Source organism: Fundulus heteroclitus, chromosome 7, assembly GCF_011125445.2.
Source record: "Fundulus heteroclitus isolate FHET01 chromosome 7, MU-UCD_Fhet_4.1, whole genome shotgun sequence".
NCBI classification, from domain to species: Eukaryota; Metazoa; Chordata; class Actinopteri; order Cyprinodontiformes; family Fundulidae; genus Fundulus; species Fundulus heteroclitus.
Window position 1 is genome coordinate 26265588 of NC_046367.1, and position 20901 is coordinate 26286488.

Sequence of the window (20901 nt, forward strand, 5' to 3'; positions counted from 1 at the left end):
GCGACAGTGCGAGAGTAAGGTTTATCTCTAAGAAAATGTTCAATAGTGGTTGTGAGGAGCCAAAGACCCGCCGCCCAGAGCACCGAGGCAGACGTCAGGGAAAGCAGAACCCCAGACGCCCGAAAGGGCCCCCAGAGCAAAGGTCCAGCTAAGCTGCCTGCCCATCCCAGGGAAGGGCAGAGAAGAGCCCCAGGAAACCCTCCAACAGCCACAGTGCAGGAGTCCCCGGGATGATCCCGTGTGCTCCGCCGGCAGCCAGCTACGCCGGAGCAGGTTCAAACCATGGGCCAAGAGACCCGAGGCCCAGGGGCACCTTTTGGAAAATTAATCAGTATCTCTATAAAATATGAAGTCTTTTCAGATTTCCTGATGGACGACTGTACTGACTTTGGACGTGAAACAACACAGTAGTTCAACCCCAACAGAGGACATGGCTCCCCAAACAATCACTGACTGTGGAAATTTCACACTGGACTTCAAACAATGTGTAAGGACTTTCCTTACATTGTGAATTGTGTCAAAATCTGTCTGCTGGATAACTGTTAGGTCAGCAGGTTTCATCTTGACTGTGTCGGCCATAACCAAAGATTTCTTAACTAAAAATACTTTTTGATCAGTCTTATGTAATATTGTGATTTACTGCAAAACAGAATTTTGAGTTTTCATTACCTGTAAACTGTAATAATCAAATTAACAATAGTAAACACTGGAAGTATGTCATTCTGTAAGCAATTAATCTATTTTTTACTGTCACCCTTTTTAATCAAATTACTGAAATAATTGTGCTTTTCAAGATCCTCTAATATATTGAGATGTAGCTGTAAATTGTATAAGGTCATATATTAATTAAATTCAAGAAGGAGCCTACTTTGAAATCTGCTCCAATAATTTCAGGAGTTTGAATGTAAAAATAAAATAAATACTCTAAAATTTAGTTATGTTTACGTATGATTATGGTTGGATTTGTAGTCAGCTGTTTTAGTCATTTCTTCACTTTATGTCAGAGCTGGAGTCTCATCTAATCTACACAATTTTTTTCCTGTTTACTCATATTTATAACTTGCTAAACTGAGCCCTTCTGGAACTGAGTCTATATTAAACAGCTATGCATAGGAGACCGCTGTCAGACCAAATGATTCAGGGAAATTAACTTCCATCCATCCATCCATCCATCCATCCATCCATCCATCCATCCATCCATCCATTTTCCGACACGCTTATCCCTGCTGGTGTCGCTGGTGCTGGTGCCAAAAAATACTTGCTGCTATTTCTGCACAATATAACGTGAAATAAATCATTCTAGGGTTATATTATCAATTTATGTGTTGTTTGAACTTTTAATTAGTAGCTTTTGATGGAAACATTTTTTTATTAAATCATTATTTGAGATGTTTTTTATTATCCATCCACTGTCTGTACCTGCTTGTCTGTGCAGCGTTGCTTGTCTCTTTTGGTCATGGGGTAAGAAGTCTTGTACACCTTGAACAGATTACCAGTCTATCACAAGTTGACACAGAGACACACAGGACTAACAACCATATGCACCAAGATACTCACTCCTGAGAGTAAATTAGAGAGACCAGTTAACAGTCATGTTTTTGGACTGTGGAGGGAAGCTGCAGTACCCAGAGAGGACCCACAGATGCAAACTCTTTTATAAAAAAAAACCCCAGGAAGGGCTTCATTTAACTATTTATACAGAGGAGGGGTGGCCTAGTGGTAAGAGCATTGCACTTGCGGAGGTTTGGGTTAGAATCCCTCAGACTTTTCCTCTGGGCCCCTGAGCAAGTGCCTTAGCATTAGGAGTGGAATGTTTTAGGACAAACAAGACTATTGTTGTTCCCCTGAACATCCAGCAGAGAGCGCTGTGGTGTCTGGTGTGCCCATTGTCTTTGTTACTTTGGTAATAGTTCCTGCACTTAAAGAAAACATCACGGTTTTATTCCTGAGAAATGTTTTTAAGCAGAGGAGAAATGAGAAAATTTGTGGTACCAAGCATTATCGTACAGATGTGGACGGTTTCCTCCTCTTTGCAAAACAGAATTTGCTCTAGTCCTAAATTCTATATATTGTTTTATTTTTTTTAATTTTTTTTTGCAGTGCAAGGGGATTCTCAAAACAAAATTATCATACAGTGTGTGTCATTGCTTCATTTCTGCATGATGTAAAACGAAAGAGCGAACAGTAGGGCAGAGTGTATTGCAGCATCTTATAGGTCAGATCTAACCAAATGGTAAAACATGAACATCTACAATGCATTAATTGCAAGACAGCACATATCAAAGTGGCCGTTAACTACCTGAGGTCAATGTCATACTGTCTAATTAACCGGCCAGCGGCTGTGTGGTCCTTACATGGATGTGGAAGGTGGAGAAAGCAGCCTATCCCACCGCACCACGCCACCCTTTGCCCGCCTTTTCCTCCCCCCCCCACCATTCGCCGGCACACACGCACTCGCTGTCTGAGCTCTTGCATAGACCGCTGTGAGACATTCCATTTGCATGCCCGCCCCATCAAGCTGGATGCACTCAGACTGGTAATAAAAGGCATTGACCCCCTTAACCTTTATGAATTACAATTTGTGCCTGCAGCACGTCCTGTCAGAGGCCTCAGAAAAGCAGGCACCTCAGTCGGGGAGTGTGCGTGTTGTTTTGCAGTTGTTAAGGAGAGGGGAAAAGGTTTTTACAGCTCCTCGTCGGAGCTTCTGACAAGCAGCTAGGAGGCGGCCTGACAGCACAAGCAGGGTAGGGGGGGACTGCAATGCTGCTGATGGCTCCATGTTAATCTCCATGGCTGGATGCTGCACAGAGCTGAACAGTTTTCTTTCTTTGTCAAGAGCAGGGGCTGCAGTTTGGCTCTGCCCTCTGATGTGTTCACCATCTGTAGCCTTTTAAACTTTCCTTAGTCCGTTTGTCAAAATGGGAGCATCCGTTGACTGAGACTGGAAAATTACTCCTTCAACTTTAATTAATCATCCATACTTGACTGAGAATTAAGGCCCTCTTGCCTAAATGGTGGGCGAACATAAAAAAAAAAAAACATTCACCTACATACGTGGTTATCATTTTGGTTGTGTAAAGACCCCCTCAGATTGGGTCGTTGGTAATCCGCCTTCATTGTCCTTTTACGGGAGTTTAACTTAGATTTAAGCAAAATCAGGTGTATTCTGCAAAAGCTGCATTTTAAAACAAGATATAATATCACAAACAGGCTTAGTCCGGGCGCAATTTCATTACAGCTGGTCCGGACTCCCCTTCGCTGTTACATTAACGAGTTTTCCCCTCATCAAAGTTTTATTAGTGTTATCACTACCACGCTTAATACAAAATGCACTGACTGTGCTGAACAAGGATGAAACAAAGCCTTTTAAGAGACAACTTCTCAATATTTTGGGCAAGGATCAAAAACAGACCACACACAGGGTTTATAGGCTGTGTGTTCAATAAAATATAATCATTCTTTAGCATAATACTGAAGTTGGATTAAGTTAATCTAATTTCTGAAGAAGCACTAAAAGCAAAAACATAGTACAGAGATTTATATGAGTCAAGTTTCACTGTTCGATGATCTGAATCAATACCTTAAAATCAGTTTTTTCTCTATTCTTTAAATTCACCAAAACTAGAGCCTCTCACTATTTTCAGACTTTAAATGGATCAGCTAACAGCACATACATCTGCACATTGTTTCTGAATAATATATAAATTCAGATGGAGATACATTTTATGCTTTGGTGATTAAAATGGGATGATTTCTTTCCTTTCCCATTTTTAAGAGTGGTAAAGCATTCTGCAATGGGCCAGGGAAACCATGGACCACAAATTAAAAGTTCCTAGAAATGGCAATCAACTTTAGGAGTACCAGTAATTCTGACACCACAGGTTTAGTTGAAAATAATTATTTCTCAACATTTGTCCTCAAATTAATAAATTCAGTCAAACTAAATGATGGATTTAAAAAAAATCCAATTATGATTAAATGATTGCTTTACTCAAAACTCAGGATGTCATTTAAAATCATTATACATATATTAATCCTCAAACGTTTCTCAAACACCTGGTATATTGAAAATACTTTGACTATAACATCTATACAGGGCAATTGATCACATGAATGTTTTAATATTTATATCAAAATACAACAATACTTTATCTTGATCAGATCATTAATTTGCGTAAGTTAGTTTACTCTGCTATCTCCTCTGAAGTTTCCTTCTTCAAACAAAAATCTTTAGGAAACCATCTTGCAAAACATTGCCACATAAATAACAACATTATGTGGTTATCTATGTACACCAATAATAAAGCTAGTTAGTCTAAACAAGCTAAGTGTCACAATGAAAGTCATAAAACAGAGATTCACGTGTTGGACCTGGTATCATATGAAGGAGGAAATACAGGCAGGTGTCTGCAATGAGGTTCCCCTGAAAAAAAATTTTCAAACACTCAAAATCCTACTGAAGCTTAAAATAAACCAGGAGCAAAGTAGAAACACATCAAAGCATAATGACCAGCGTTTGATTATTATTTTTACTGACTAATCAGGCTTTTATTATTTAGAGACTCATAGACTAGGGATGGGTGATACATTTGTAAAATGTATTTTCTGGTGTTAACATACCAGTATGACTTTTTTTCCAGGAAAATTTTAACATGCCAAATCGTAAGTGATACAAAAACATCTACACCACCTTATAACCAGTGTACACAGTAAGCAAAAGCTGGTATAGCGAGGTTTCAGAAATTATTTTTAAAGTTAAATTAGTTTAAGTCACCCCGTGACCTCATGAGGGATTAAGCGGGTCAGAAAATGGATGGATGGATGGTTTAAGTCAAAACTCCGGTCTCCAGCTCTTTGAGGCGTCGTTTACTCCCACTCTGCCCTTCACCTACCTGCTGCTTCTCACTGCCAGACAGCTGGCTGAAAATCAGGCTCCTGTTTATTTCCCTTAATGCTGCGAGTCAGTATCTCGATGCAGTTCGATCATTTTCAATAGATAGAATACATTTTTACCAATTTAGAAATTGGGGGGGGGGCGACGTTGGTGCAGGAGCTGGAAATTTGTCCTGTCACTGGTTGGTTGTTGGTTTGAACCCTCATCCTTGGGCAAGACACTTCACCTGCTTTTCCTGCTGTGGTCAGACGATGTTGGCAATTGTATGACAGCCTCACTTCTTTCAGTCTGTGCCAGGGCAGCTGTGGCCAAGATGTAGCTCAGCACCACCGGCATGTGAATGTGTCAATGACAGAAGGCAGTGTGAAGCTCTATGGGATCCTCAGGACTTCAAAAAGCACTATACAAGTACTGGCCATTTACCGTTTCAATGATAAACTATACTTAACTCTATTATTTAATGAACAGTATCAAACTGGAATGTATTCACCTGAATACTGGACCGAACTGACTTTCTATTCCTGTACAAACATCGGATATTTTTTCTGTTTTTAGAAAGTACCTTCTGATGATATTTGTTGTGAACTGTCCCTTTATAAATAACACAACTGAAATTGAAAGTTGTGGTTTGGAAACTAAGTGAATGCTTAGAATGGGAAACTTTGATCAGTCTGTCAAGCAGCATACTGCAGGCTGGAAAAATAGAACAAGCAGCTAATATTAGCTTGTTACAGTTGTGTTACTCTATATAAATACTTCATATAAATACTGTATCTAAATAAGACTTGGCTGACCCATGTAATCAATTCTGACAACATTTAAATCACATTCAGACATCAATAAACATCTTGAATTGAAGCACGCTGAATAATAAAAAAAAATCTCTATGCTCCAATTTCAACTCAAATCTTTATGTCAATTTTGATGTACATGACTTCAGGAAAATTGTGGAAGTTAATTATCAAGAAAAACATTTTTGCGGATAAAAAAATAAATAAATCATTGTTATAAATTCAAAGCGTTAAACATTCTGATTCTGATACAACAGAATTACATTCAAAGACATCTTTTCATCCAGACTCTGATGTGTTTATCTTGGAGGGGACATTTATTACAAAATCTTCCGGCTCTGAAGCTGCAAAGAAACCCCAGGGCATCAAACCAACACCTCCATTGTGTTTATGTTTTAGATCTTTTGACCTACTTCATGTTATCAGACAGGTTCTGTATATGTGATTCTGACCCTACAGATCCAGTAATAACCAGGCCTGGATGTGGTTAGGGTAAATGAGCTCATTGGTCTAAAAAATGTGATTAGTCCCAGAAAAATCATTGTTTAACAAGGGAATGGACAGTTACATTTAATCGTGTGGCCAGGTAGATTTAGAAAGCTTTTTTTCCTTTAATAAACAAAATCATTGTTTGAAAACAGTTTTTTTTTTTAATTTACTGTTATCTTGGTCTGATATCAGTAACAGTAAGCAGAAGCGCAATTGCAATCCATAACAGAAAAGACATTATTCAAAAAAAAAAGATTTTTTTTTTTTTTTTTTTTTTTATACAATAGAATAGCTGCCTACACTCACCAGCAACCCCCGTGACCCCATGAGGGATTAAGCGGTTTGGAAAATGGATGGATGGATAGCTGCCTACACTGACTGTTAAGTATTTAGCAGTCAGCACCCGGGGGTGGAAACTGGCTCTCGTTTTAGCCGTCAACGTTCTGTAGGTAAAAGTCTGAATAACCCGTGACAAGGATGAGTTAGATCGAGAGCTATTTTAATTGCCAACCACATAAAGATGGAGGAGCACAAGACAGACTGGATGATGGTAGTGTACAAGATGATCTGTAGCTCCTGAGGAAAGTTGCACTTCTTAAGATGTAGCAGGAAGTACAATCTCTGCTGGGCCATCTTACGGATGGTGTCAATGTGTGAGGACCAGCTCAGGTCCTGAGAAAGGACGGTCCCTAGGAACCGGAAGTGATCCACAGTAGACTTGGTGTTATTGGTGATAGTGAAGGGGGTTCTCCCGGAGCCCACTGTATTCTCCACAGTCTTAAGCGAGTTTAGCTCCAGGTGGTTCTGGATGCACCAGTGGACCAGTCGATCCACCTCCTGTCTGTATGCAGACTCCTCATTTCCACGGATCAGCCTGGTGACAGTGGCGTCGTCTGCAAACGTCAGGAGTTTCACAGACGGGTCCGGTGATGTGCAGTCATTAGCGTACAGAGAGAGATGCACCAGGCATACTTCATTCTTCAAAGATTTAAAGAACATTTGACCTCCTAAAACTGATTTTGCAGCAGATCCATAATAACGCTGATGTTTGTGCTGTTGCTGAGCAGAGAGCAGCTGGAGGTGGTCTGGGAAATGTTGAATCTCGCAGCATTATTAGTCATGTAACCGGATGCCCAGCGAGGATTCAAGTAAAAAGACACATTTCTATTAAAAAAAATGAATCGGCAGAGGCATTATTCCTCCAATATCAGCTGCATTTTAAATACAGTTTCAAATCTGTTCTCACAAATACAAGCATGAACTGAGCTTTAATCCTCTCTCCTCTCTCTGGTTAACATCGGGAAATTCATTCAGTCCTCGTGAGAACAGGAGCGTGGCTGACAGGGGCAGCCGAGCGATGATTGCTTTACGGATCTCTGCTTTCTCCAGCGACTTTAAGGTCACTAAAATTTACAATCAAATGGCTTATGAAACTTTAGCGAAAGCCTCCCAAAACTCATGACAGCAAGATGAAAAGCAGTCAGAGGAGTCCGCTTGACCTCACGCTGTGGTCCGTGGCTACGCTCTGCTGTTGTCTGTTCTTTTACGACACCCTGCACACATACGGTACGCATGTTTGTGTTAGCAGACAGAAGGTTGTTAGGGACCACATATGGAGAATGGATTTGATAGACAGACACTGTATGGTGTGTACAATGTTGCAGATAAGAGGTACGGTGCAACTCAAGCTGCAGTCACTCTAAAGTCTCAGTTTACGAGACAAAAGAGCAGCTGAAGATGGATATAAAAAAAACAAAAAAAAACGATCGGATACACAATGGAGCTACTCTGTGTTCTGATATCATACTATGATTTGCATTTGCAGTCCAGGTTAGGTTTAGTTGTTTTTAGGCATAAACCTGTGAGACAGTCTCAAAATATATACATGGTAGTATGTGGGAAAGTACCAGTTTCACAAGCTTACAATAATAACACAAAAATAGAAAAAAAAGAGTGTAACTTGGTCTAATTGTATTTGTTTAAATCAGAAAAGCAACAAATATTCATTCAATATACTTATTTTCTAACAATGTCTGACAACAGTATGAACACCGTAGATTAAATTCCAAATTTTTGTGATGCAAGAGACAAGAGTGAAAAAAACATTTTATAAGTGAATTTCCTGTATGATTCTATTGAAATCATATATAAATAAATAAATAAATAAATAAATATATATATATATATATATATATATATATATATATATATATATATATATATATATATTTGTGCCAGTTCAGACGTGACAAAAACGGCATCAATTCGGGACGTAACGGACTGCGTTACCCATGATGCAATGTGGTCAAAATGGCCACCAACTCATGTGGTCAAAGGTCAAAATGGCCACCAACTCCCATCACGCAACACGGCAAAATGGCCGCCGATCAAGATAAGGTTGCTATGGTGATGGCTATAAAACCCGATCACACACGACAATCTTCCTTCTTCCCTGGCTTTAGCCAACTCGAGAAGACACGTACAGCTGTTTCCGTTGGGGTGATCCCACGCCACGTGTTCGAGTTTCTCGCTGGACCGAGATTTTTCGACGCAACGGTTATTCCCTGCTTTGCATAACAGGAGGTCGACTAAAATAAGTACTTTTAAATTCCCTCTGATCAAAAGACTGAGAGACACCGTATCTCCCAGTGATCGAAGAGGACCCCGCTTTGTCTGGCCAACAAAGCGACCGAACCCGGAGGAAGAAACGAAGGAGCTTTTTCCCCGTCCCGCTGCAGCCTGCGGACAACTGCGCTCGTCAAGACGCGTCCAGAAAGCCACATTACTCGGAGCGCTCCGGACCAGCCCCGAGGCACCTCAAAGTAACGGGGTCTCCCCTTTTATTTCTGTCTCACCAACAGGGTGTTTAGAAGTGCCTGGGCAGGCGTTAGAACTTTGTAGGTGTTGGTTAATGCTTTTATTCCACGACGAAGTTGGAATTATTTTGCTGAACATTTTCTTTGTATGTGCATGCATTTTACAATTGATTTTGCTGTGTTGATTTGTGATTCATCAATAACCCCGCCGTGGGTCACTGCTTCAGTTCTTTTCATCTTCTTCCCTGCTTTCCCCCCTCTCTCTTTTCGCTTCTTTTTATCAGTTAATCTTTGTCCGAGCTCGATTCGCGGGTTTGTTCAAACTCCCAGTTAGCTGCCCCCTCTCGAAGCGAGGCATTATCCCATCAGCGTAAACGTGGTTACGTCATTAGGACCTCCCCTCATACGTCATCGTAGCAGCCATCTTGGGAGGGTGACGTGTATCTGAACTGTAGGTAGCTTAGCTGAACTAGCTTTTGGTAAGACATCAAAGCGTCCAGTGAGATTCCCGAAGCTGTTCTGTCTGTCAATGCTGATACGTCAAATGCCGGTGTTTTGAGGGCGGTGTTAAACAACTGTGAGTTAAGATCTGCTAACCGCTCATTTTAATCCATTGTTTGTTTTTGTTTTCTTTATTTCCATATATATATTTTGCATGTTTTAGTTTAGTAGTGAGTAAGAATTCCAAAGTTGTTGAATCAGAGAATTACTGTAACAGGGAATTGCTTTTGGTTCAATAAAACCAACGACTGCGGAATAGACATTGTTTTGTGTTCAATCCAATTCACAGTTGCCTGGGTATTCAGAATTCAGAGCTAACCTCCTTTGGAGTTAACATCTGATATTAATACAGAGACAATATCATTGGATGGTGATAAGGAATAAGGATTTAAACTCTAATTGCAGTTACATTGGGGTTCTCACAGCCTGCTGGATAAACCTCGTCGGTTAACAGTCCGACCTGATCATTTATTCCAGCATAAATGAGTTCATAACAGCAAATTAACTAATGCATTAGTGGTATAAATACTTACAAGCTTATAGCTAACATCACCACCATTTGAACTATATTTGTTATAGCGGAAATTTGAGTTGAATGATTTATTATTTAAATTATAATACCAAAATTATAATTAATAATAATAATAAGCATATTCAACCAGCTTATGGCAAACAAACTTACTGCGTCTTTTTATTTTTTATATTTTCCTCCTAACATGTTTTTTTTATTGGATTTTACAGCATAAATAAAAGTACATTTAAAATAAACTAATATGTAGTGAAAAAGTTAAATTCTTTTGGTCATTCAGTTCAGTTAAGCTCATATAGATGTATTACACATAGAGTGAAATATTTCAACAATTTATTTCTTGTAATTTTGATGATTATATGTTACAGATAATGGATCCCAAAATTCAGTGTCTCAGAAAATTTGAATATCCTATTACATGAGATCAATTAAAACTGGATATTTTAAACAGACATGTCAGGATTCTGAAAAAGAAAAAGCTTATATATTTGGCTTTATTACTTGGTTGAACCTCTTACTGCATCAGTGCAGCAGGCATGGAGGCATCAGCCTGTGGTTCTGCTGAGGTGCTCAGGAAGCCCAGATTGCTTTGAGAGTGGCCTTCAGGTTATCTGCATTGTTGATCTGGCGTCTCCTCCTCTTGGCCGGGTCTGTTTCATGGCCGCTCAAGCACAGTAACACCATGGCCACTGAACCAGCTTTTGGTACCTTTGGCAGTGTGGGGAGGTATCAAGTCCGGTCAGAAAATAAAGTCAGTAGATGTATGTGTTGACTGTAGTGGACCAACACCAGGAGATGAAATGGCAAACCAAACCATTACTGACTGTGGAAACTTCATACTGGACTTCAAGCAACGTGGATTCTGTGTCTCTCCACTCTTCCTTTAGACTCTGGGGCTTTGATTTCCAAATGAAATACAAACTTGACTTTCATCAGAGAAGAGGAGTTTGGACCACTGAACAATGGTCCAGTTGTTTTTCACCTTATTCCAAGTAAAATGCTTCTGCCTTCTCTGGTTAAGGAGTGGCTTTACACGAGAAATGTGACATTTGTAGTCCCTGCTCTAAATTCCTAAATGGACTTTACTTTTCCTACTACATTTTTTCCTTCCACTCAACTTTCTATAAAAAATACTTACATATAACACTCTTTAGCAAAGATCCCCTTGTGTCTTCTGGACATCTGTCAGGTCAGCATTCTTCCCCATGGTTGTGTGAGGCAAGCCATAGCATGGCCAGTACATTCAATTAATACATTCAATTTAGATTTTCTGAATGTAATATTACGCAATATTCTAGTTTTCTGAGACATTGTTTTTCCAGTTTTAATTATCTTCAAACCATAATCATCAAAATAAAAAAAAAGAAGTATTTCACTTTAAACTTTTTCACAATATAAATTTTTTTATGTACCTTTACTTGCTTTCTGCATTTTGGTGTAAGTTCAAAATTGCAATAAGCATCTTTTAGCAACAAGAGTTTACACTGAGGTAAACAGATGGCCAATTGTTTAAAAAAATACAGTTTTGAGAACGAAATTAGCTTCTTTTTACTAGTGAATCAAGAATAGCATCATTGAGAGTTGTATAGAGAAACCATAGTATAGTGTAGTAAATTCTGTTCATTCAGTGGGAATCTTCAATTAGATTTTTTTTTAAAATGTACACACAATAAAAATAAATAAATACATGAGCATTTGCACCATACAACCTTGAGAAAACACTGATCAATCCAACATTTTCTTTATTCTGTAGGCGCATCACAAGGGGAAAAATTAGCAGTTTTAAAACCATGACTTTTTAAAAACCTTCTGTACGATGCCGGATTATGTCAGTTGTTCACTGAACATAGAGATCCAAAAGATTTGTTATTGTAATGTCTTAATACTCACTCATAACCTAAGCTTATTTTGTAAAAAAAAAAAAAAATAATAATTAAAATGAACACCTTTAAAATTCTGTAGACTGGTCATTAACAGAATTACCCAAACAACTGTAGTTTTAAGGATTATTCGTCCTAAGCTGATTTTTAAACAGCATGTTCACTCAACTTTGTGGCAGACTTTTTTTTTTTTTATGGGATGCAGGTGGTTGTATTTTACTGTGCTCGATTAAATCTCTTTAAACTAGGATTAACGTTTCAGAGCAGCGATCCCTTCTGCAAAGCAGCCTCTGAAATATGCATCCAGCACCAGGCATTCGCTGCATCCCAGCGTTTGCAGACTGAGGTGTCAGAATGGCTGCTGTCACAACAGCATTGAGTGAACGAGAGTCCTTCCTGCTTTTAATGGCCTGACCTACATCCCAGTTCAGAGAGCTAATAAAGGCAGTCTGGTGTAGGTCCTGGAGCTGCACAGTGTCACTCACAGATGCCCAACTCAGCAAGATCCGGAATGCTCAATTAGTTGCTTTTATAGGCCCCATTAATACGCATTAACTCTCTTTCCAAGTGTACGGACACAGACAAACACAAGCTGCTGGCAACTTGTCAGCCAAGTAGCAGAAGTTTTTCATACCCTTAATAAAATATATTTACTTAATAAAAAATATATCACATTTTGGCAGCATAAATATTGTAAGCATAGGCTGCAAACTGAACACTAAGTGAAGGAAGCACCAAGATACTAATACTTCAGTATAAAAAAAAGGACATGTCAGAGCTGAGCTATATTTTAAATCAATACAAACCACTAAAAAAATCTTCTGTTTTTCTTTGATAAAAAATATATATTTTAAATCTTTCTTGCTACTTACAGTGCCTTTCAAAAGTACCCACACCCCTTAAAGCTTTTCACATGTTGCCCAATTACAGCTACAAACATCAATGGATTTGATTTGAAGTTTATATGATAAACACAAAGTAGTGCTTTTCTTAGAAAGAAACTCTAGAAAGTTTAGTTGTCATTTGTTTTTAGGCTCCTCGTGTCAATGTTTTTTATAACACACACACACATCTTGGTACAATTACAATTACAATTTTTTTTGGGGTATATGTCTCTGCCAGCGTACCCGCCTCTCACCCATTGACAGCTGGAGGTAGGCACCAGCACCCCTCGCAACCCCACAAGGGATAGACATGTTGGATGGATGGATGGATGGATGTCTCTGCCAGCTTTGCACATTGACAGTGTGGTTTTTACGCCCATTACTCTTAGCAAAATAGCTCAAATTCAGTCCGATTGGATGCAAAATGTACACAAACAGCAATTTTTACATCTATTAAGTTTGAACTTCAACTGGGACATCCTAACACCTGCACACACATCAATCTAAGATATAAGATATATAGTTTGGAGCCGCTGTCCCACTGGAAGGTGCCCCTCCAACCAAGTCTGGAGTCCTTTCCAGCAACTTTAACCCGCTTCCCTTTGCCTGATGACGATGCATAACCAGAGTGTCTATCTGACACCACAATGCTTGACCAAGAGGATGATATTTTCACATATGTTTTTATTCCAGATTGTTTAGCTAGTATGTATTTGCTTTTTTTTCTCCTCCTACTGGATCTGTGGCAAACCCATGGCAAACTGTACTTTTTAAGGTCTTCTTTCAACAATATTCAATTCAATTCAATTTTATTTATATAGTGCCAATTCATGAAACATGTCATCTCGAGGCACTTTACAAAGTCAAAATCAATCATATTATACAGATTGGTCAAACATTTCCTATATAAGGGAACCCAGTTGATAGCATCAAAGTCCCAACAAGCAGCATTCACTCCTGGAGAAGCGTAGAGCTACAGGGAGAGTAGCTGTTTTTTTTTGCTACTCTTCCATTTGCGTAGTGCACAGAAAATAGTTAGATTTCTTCTCAACAGATTCTCCCACCTGAGCCATGGATCTTTGCAGCTGTTCCAGATTTGCCATGGAGTGCTCGGTTGCCTCTTTCATTAATGTCCTCCTCGCCTGGAACAACCAGGTTGGTGGCCAGGTCTAGGCAGGTTTAGAGTAAGCATTTGCACTCTAAGACTGCCATGCAAATGCGACGAGGATCAATAAATGTATGTCATAAAATTATAATGAAATGATTTTAAAATTCTGTCCGTGCTATGACTCTTGGTCTTGGATCAGCGCTTGTGCAATCTGGGATCTTTCCTCCCACACAATAAACCGATCTGGCCCACTTCACCCTTGAATCAATCATGGCACGTTATTATCCTGTCACTAGTCTGTTTCCTGAGCTCGCGTTTACCCCGTCCATGGCCCTGCTGTTGTGGCTGTTCAGTGTACATTAGGACGGACATAATTGAGATTGTGGGCGGCCCAAAGTACAGGGCTCAACCTGTTGTCGTTAATCTGTCGTATCGTCAGGAGTCACGGCGGTGCTGACCTACGAGAGGCTCCACCTTGGAGGTTTAGCTGAAGGCACTTTCATGGTAGAGGCGTGTCACCTATTTTAGGTTTTATTAGTTTGCCACCTACAGAGACCTCCCAACAAAGTGTGATCTATAGCCCCACCTCTGGCTTTAATTCTCTGATCTTACCTCGGTTCATGTTCATGTGGGACCCTATTAAAGCCTTATCTCCTCTACGTTTAGTAAACGTTTTGATGATTCAGTTTAGTAAAGATCACACTTATTTCAAGGTGTTAAAGTGATATATAAGTAAGAAAAACTCAAAGGAGCAGGAGTCATGCTTCATATATAATGAAAGCCTAATTCTGCTTTTTGTAACATACCAAATTATACAGGCAATCAATTTGAATTAATTGGAAACTCCTCAGATTTCAGCAGTCTGTCTTTAAATTAGATCGCTGACAGCTGTGCAGAAAATCTGCCTTCATTTCGTGCAAATTAAAGCCGTGGGAAAGCATTCGCGGAATAACAAGATATAAATGAATGCAATCGTACTGTTGGAAAAGGTACTTTTTACAATCACAGCCCATATTAGAAATAATAGCTAAATCTCGCCTTAGCGGCCCATTATTAATTACCTGGCAAATGGAACCTGTCTGTTTTCAAACTGAGTTATAGTGGAGGCGAGAGATCACCAAAGAAAATTAAACAGCAATCAAAGTACATTTCTATCATCATAATTCTGATTGTCAGCATCACCTTTCTCGAGATGGTGCGAGGCAGCATAACAAACCCTGTTTCGTTTTCTTTATTAAGTGCCTCAATTTTATGCCGTTCATATTTCATATTTATGCTGTATTACAGCCTCGTCACGTGTGTATTCCAACTTATTTTCTTTGCTTGTATGCAGCAAGATTTATTAGGCATGCAGGATGCAGCCATGAAACTGGATCTAATTGATAGAGAAACTGTAGCTGGTGGCATCTTATCATATGTGGCAAAGTATGTTGACATCACCGAAGCAGCAGCAGGAGCCATAAGATGAGACGATGCGGAGGGATTTTTATCGCATGAAGCGTTTCAGGCTTGATCTTTCACTGCCGAGAGTCAAAAACCAATTGGTTAAAGCCTTAAAGAGGATGTTAAGTTTCTGGTTATGGCTCTTTAGACTGTGTCTTCCTTTATACCCGGGGTTATATCAGCCTGGAGACCCATAAGTTATGAAATGTCAGGATCCTATGCATTCTAATTGAGTGTGGAACAGTTAATGTCTGTGGAAATTCAGCCGCTTGACGTTTTATTCCCCTGTGTGCCATTTCGCAGCCGAGCCCATGAGCCTCAATTAAATGACAAAATGGGCCCATCCTTGAAGATAACAACAATAAAAACACGAGTCTATAAGGCGATAATATCACATCTTACCTTGAATCAACAATGCCCGCAGCTTGCAAATGGCCAAGACGCTGAAAAGAGACTTTTTTGTTGTTGTTGTAAAAGGTCTTTATCTATCAGAGATTATTTTTCGATTATTACCAAAATATATTTTGACAAAAAAAGGCACTTGCATTTTTTTCAATAATAGCTAAAGAGCTTACTTTTTTTTCAAAAGAAATGGCCCAAAATGTTAAAACAGTCCATTATATGTTACAAAAGATTGAAGATCAGCCATCATGTGCATTTGAAAGTAATCAAATCATTGGCTTCTATTCTTAATGATTTTAAAGCAATAAATGATAAGTTTAATGATAATGTGTTTACATACCTCAAGAACAATGTTTCAGATTTTACTCTGTGCATACACAACTCCAGTCAGAAGTTAACATGCACATAAAATAGTAATGAACGTAATTTATTTTGGGCTTTTAACGATACATTTGTTCTGTTCTTCTTCTTTCAAAGAGTAACGGTTGTACAACACCTATAGCAAGGAATTTATTTTTTTTTAAAAACAAGAATCAGATGGACAAGATATAATTTATTGTAGATTTTCTCTAATTCACAACAGGCCAAAAATATATTCTAACGCATTAAACATTTGTTTAAAATCCCTTACATAATGCAACTCCACAGCATGCATTTTGTAGCAATTAGCAAGCTTCTGGTTGGACAATTTGATCACTTTTGTTGGTAGAGTTCTTTAAAAAAAAAAAAAAAAGGTTAGCTCTGTGGGCTTTTAAGCATAATAAACAGATGTCTCAATAAGATTTAAGCGGAGCTTTTGGGGAGCCAGTCATAACCGTTTAATGTTAACCTGCCTTATCCAGTCCAGGAACAGTTTAGAGGTACAATTTGGATCGTCGTCCTATTGAAGCACCAGCAAATCACACTCCAGATAGACTATTCTCTGTGGTTTTCCTTCTGGTGAAAGGACACAAATATTTAGTTATTTGGCCCTGCTGACAAAAAGAGTATTTGCTGGAGTCAAGGTGAGGTCAAGCACAGCGGTGGCAGCATCCTGCTGTGGTGGGGCTGTATTGCTGCCAGTGCTTCTAGTGCATTGCATTAATGGAGGAGGAGGATCAGCATAGCTTCTTCAACTCCGTGTCAAATCAACAGCTGGATGTTTGAAACTTGGGCCCTGTTCAGGCGACAACCTTGTCTTGTGAAAACAGAACAGTTTGGTTGTGTTTGTGCTGTTTATTTGCACAACAACGACAAATGTTGCCTCTGACAATGGCGCAGGTTGAAAAAGAGGTTCCAGAGTGTAATGGTGCGAAAACGCCCTCATTGTCGTATAAACAGGAACAACTGGATTTTACTTCCAGAAAATCCCTGGCTCGTGTGCCGCGTGACAGAAATCAGTAGAAATTAATGCACACAAGCACAATATAGCTACCTACAATTTTAAAAATCACAGAAGGACAAAATGGCAGATATGGGAGTACTGCTTTGGCTGCTGACTCTCCTAAAGTCACCTTAAGCAACAGTTGAACCTCGTCGTTTGTCCATAGAAAAACTTTATTCTCTGCCACCTCAAACTTGGCAGAGAATGCGTACTGCTGCTTTCAGGCAGTACGCATGCTGAGTTTCAAAGAACATAGCACCACAAGTGGCGTGCTGTGGGAATTACACCATTTTCAAGTTTCTACTATTGACATGTAAATTGAGATTGTAGTCCCGTTCTCAATGGATCGTTATCGTGTAAACGGGATTTGCAGACAAGGGTTATCTTCCAACAGGGCAACGATCCCAAACAGACATCAACACTGATTTTGAAATGGACAAATTAAGCCCCTTTCACACTTACAACCTTATTTACTGGTAATTTACTGGGCCGAGGTTATGTGAATAAAGCCACTGTAGGAAACATCTCTCCCAGAGCCATTGTTTGTTGTGGCTAATCAGCTGTTCGACTGATGTAATTTCTAGCTGAGATTCGTCTTTGGAGGTTGGATTTATTAGTTAAAGCTATATTCCTTGCATTACTGCCACCTGCAGGTGATAATAGGTACATCCATTCCACCGTTGCAGCGATAAGTGTGAAAAGAGCTGACCCAGTAATTTATTGGGACTACTTTGCATGTGTGAAAGGGGCTAATTCTTGTTCAACCCGGGAATGTAGTCCCGGGCTAACATTGTGTTAAAAATGTATGAACTTAAACATGATGATAATAATAAAAAAAATCTCCTTGTCTTTTTTTTTAGATCTTATTGCAGTATGTAGGATTATCAGTCACAATGCAAAAACAATAAATTATTTTTTAATTTATCATAAAGAGTCCCAAATTATTACTCATTGCGATGTTGAGGGTATGTAAACATCTAACCAGAGCTAACCAGTTAAATCTATCCAAAAGTTTTTTCTTAAAGTAATTTTTTTTCTTTTTACTTAAACAACTCTTGTCGCAGAGCACTGTCCTCCAAAACTTAGTATCATTCCGTAAGTGAGTAAAACTTTTAAGGTACCGCATCACCTCTGCTTAAACAGTTTCCCATTTTCAGCAGAAGTCTGCAATCTACAAATGCACATGGAGCATATCCTATTAAACCCTGTGATACGGCGAGAGGCTAAATATTGACCCATCTCTGATTGGAGAGGATTTTTTTTCATACCCTTGCTTATTGTTTTTATCACGCTTCGACTTTAACCCCTTTACTGCTTCGCTGATTTCATGCGGCAAACAATAGCTTTTCAATAATTCAATTTATGGCTCACCATAAATGGAATTCAAAGGACAATGCTGCTGCAAATAAACACCAACGATGCCTTTTGGCTGCAGCAACGGCCCTGCATGCTGGAGGAAGCAGAGAATATTTATTTTATGGTTGCCTCGCATTCCCATTAAAAGGAGGAAGCTACATTTCCAAGCCTGTGGAGTAAATGTGATATACAGAGTTGAAAGAGACAGATGGTGGAGGGAAAATCTCATGTGGCAGCAGTGTGCAATGGTACCACAGCAGCCAGTGCCAATGAAGAAATCCTCCACAAACCATCTAAAGCCGGAGAAGACCCATTAATACGTGTTGATGTGCATGCGCCGTATTTCTGTTGCACATCCACCGTCCGTGTGGGCAGTCTGATCCACTTTGGTCAAATCTCGTTCATCATTTATTGCTGATGCCAAAGCCGAGAGGAGTTATCTGCGGAAATGGATCTAAGACACAAAGCAGAGAAATGAATTACAAACCTATTTATTTATCCAGGCCCTTTCTGTCAGTCACAGCCATAATCAGAGCTAACTCATTCAGATTTTGAGAAAATGAAGGATGCATTCCCTCCAATTTTCAATTTGGAAGTGGCCACTATGGCCATGATGAATGTCTGAATAGTCCATCTTCCTCCCCTCATTTCTCCTAACCTTTCCTGACAGCTTAGATATTGCCTACCTGGTAATTTGCTCAACAATAATTGTTAGTGGGAGATTTCCCCCCAGCTTTTTAACAAGGATTCTCAACACCCTCTGTAGGTGACGAAATGCAATTACAAACACAAGTTGGGCCCCCGTGGAGACTGGTCATCAGCAGCTGCCACCCCAACTGGTCCCCATTAGCCGAGAGAAAAACAACAAGGCTCTGTGAACGTTTGCTGTGAATAAACGTTTAATCAAAAGGAATGGACTCAGATTCAGCGATTGAAGCGTACACTTTTTAAAAAAAAAAATAAAAAAATGTATTTATTTAAATCATCCAGCTATTTTGTTCCCGCTGAGATCATTTATTGTTGCTGGTTCTTGATAAGTGTGTTTGATGAATGCAGATGTGGCTGTTAGGAGAGCGGGCTTGCTGATGGAGCGATCATGTTGTGCGAAACACCAGGCTCGGGCGAAGAACAGCTGTTCCAGCTCCATCCGGTGGGATGCCATGTTTCACCACCACCCCGGGTGCACATGCAGGCGTGGTGCTGTAAAGCTGCTGCGGATGTGTTCGCAGCGCTCTAACAACTCTATGAGTTTTATGACACATCACCAGAGCTCTCTCATCTCTGTCCACCACTAAAGCCTTAATTATTGGACTAATTGCTGTGGCTATATACATCTCTCGGTAATCCTTCGGTGATTACATTTGCTGTTCAATACAGAGCTTATCCTTTAATTAAAAGGATTATTAACCTTTAAAATGGAACCATTTGGGATCAAACCCCTTAAATTCTACTGTCTATTTAATTTTTTTATTTTTTTTTACTAAGCAAGTTGAGACATTGCTCAGATTGCTCACGGTTGCGCCAGAAACAGACTTACATCAGCAATAAGCCCTGGTCCATATCTACTTCTAATTAACGTCTACAAAGTGCTGACACATTGTGCCTGGTGGGCTTACAATCAGTGCAAATAGATAGATAATGATACAGTTCTGACCAGGGAGAACATAACCGTGGTGAGCGCAAGGTGAAGGGGTGAATGAGTCAATGATATGAAAGGGGGGGAAATACTCATTATAAGACAGGCTGGAAGATTTTCATTGTGAGAAGCTTTCAAGACCTTTCACCTCTAGAGCAAGACAGCTCAAAGTTCAAAGTCAGACTAAGTGGGGCGAGAGGGGAGATCAGTAGAAATCTTGGATTAATCAGAAATAGTTTCCAACAGCGAGGTAGGAGACCATATAGTAGAATGATGACAAATCCTCGCTGTGCATGTTCTGACATGTAAATGCCTTGCAAAGTATTCACACCCTTTAGACATTTTGCATGGTGGCTGGTTGTAACCACAAGTGTGTGTGTGTGTGTGTGTGTGTGGGGTGCCAGGGTTGTGGGGGTCTTGGGGTCCCTGGGGGTGGGTGTCTGGTGGGTCTGGTGCCAAAACGAGTTGCTATCAGGTGAGCCTCGGAACAGAGGAACTGGATCAAGTTGAATAAATGTCTCTGAACTTAAAACTTTGTGATCATTGTGATTGGTAGATTTTATTAAAGCCATATAATGCTAAATTTTAGCATTATATGGTATATGTGTTAAAAAAAGAGGGGGGGGGGGGGTGAAACATTATATTTTTTTAAGTAAATTTAGTGTAAAATTTACTCCATAAACATAACAGTATTACTCTGAAGAGTGTAAACAAACAATAGTGTTAATTAATTTGACTCACTGACTTGTTGATTTTGATACTAAAATGAGTAAAATGAGTAAAATTAACTACAGAGTTACATAGACTAC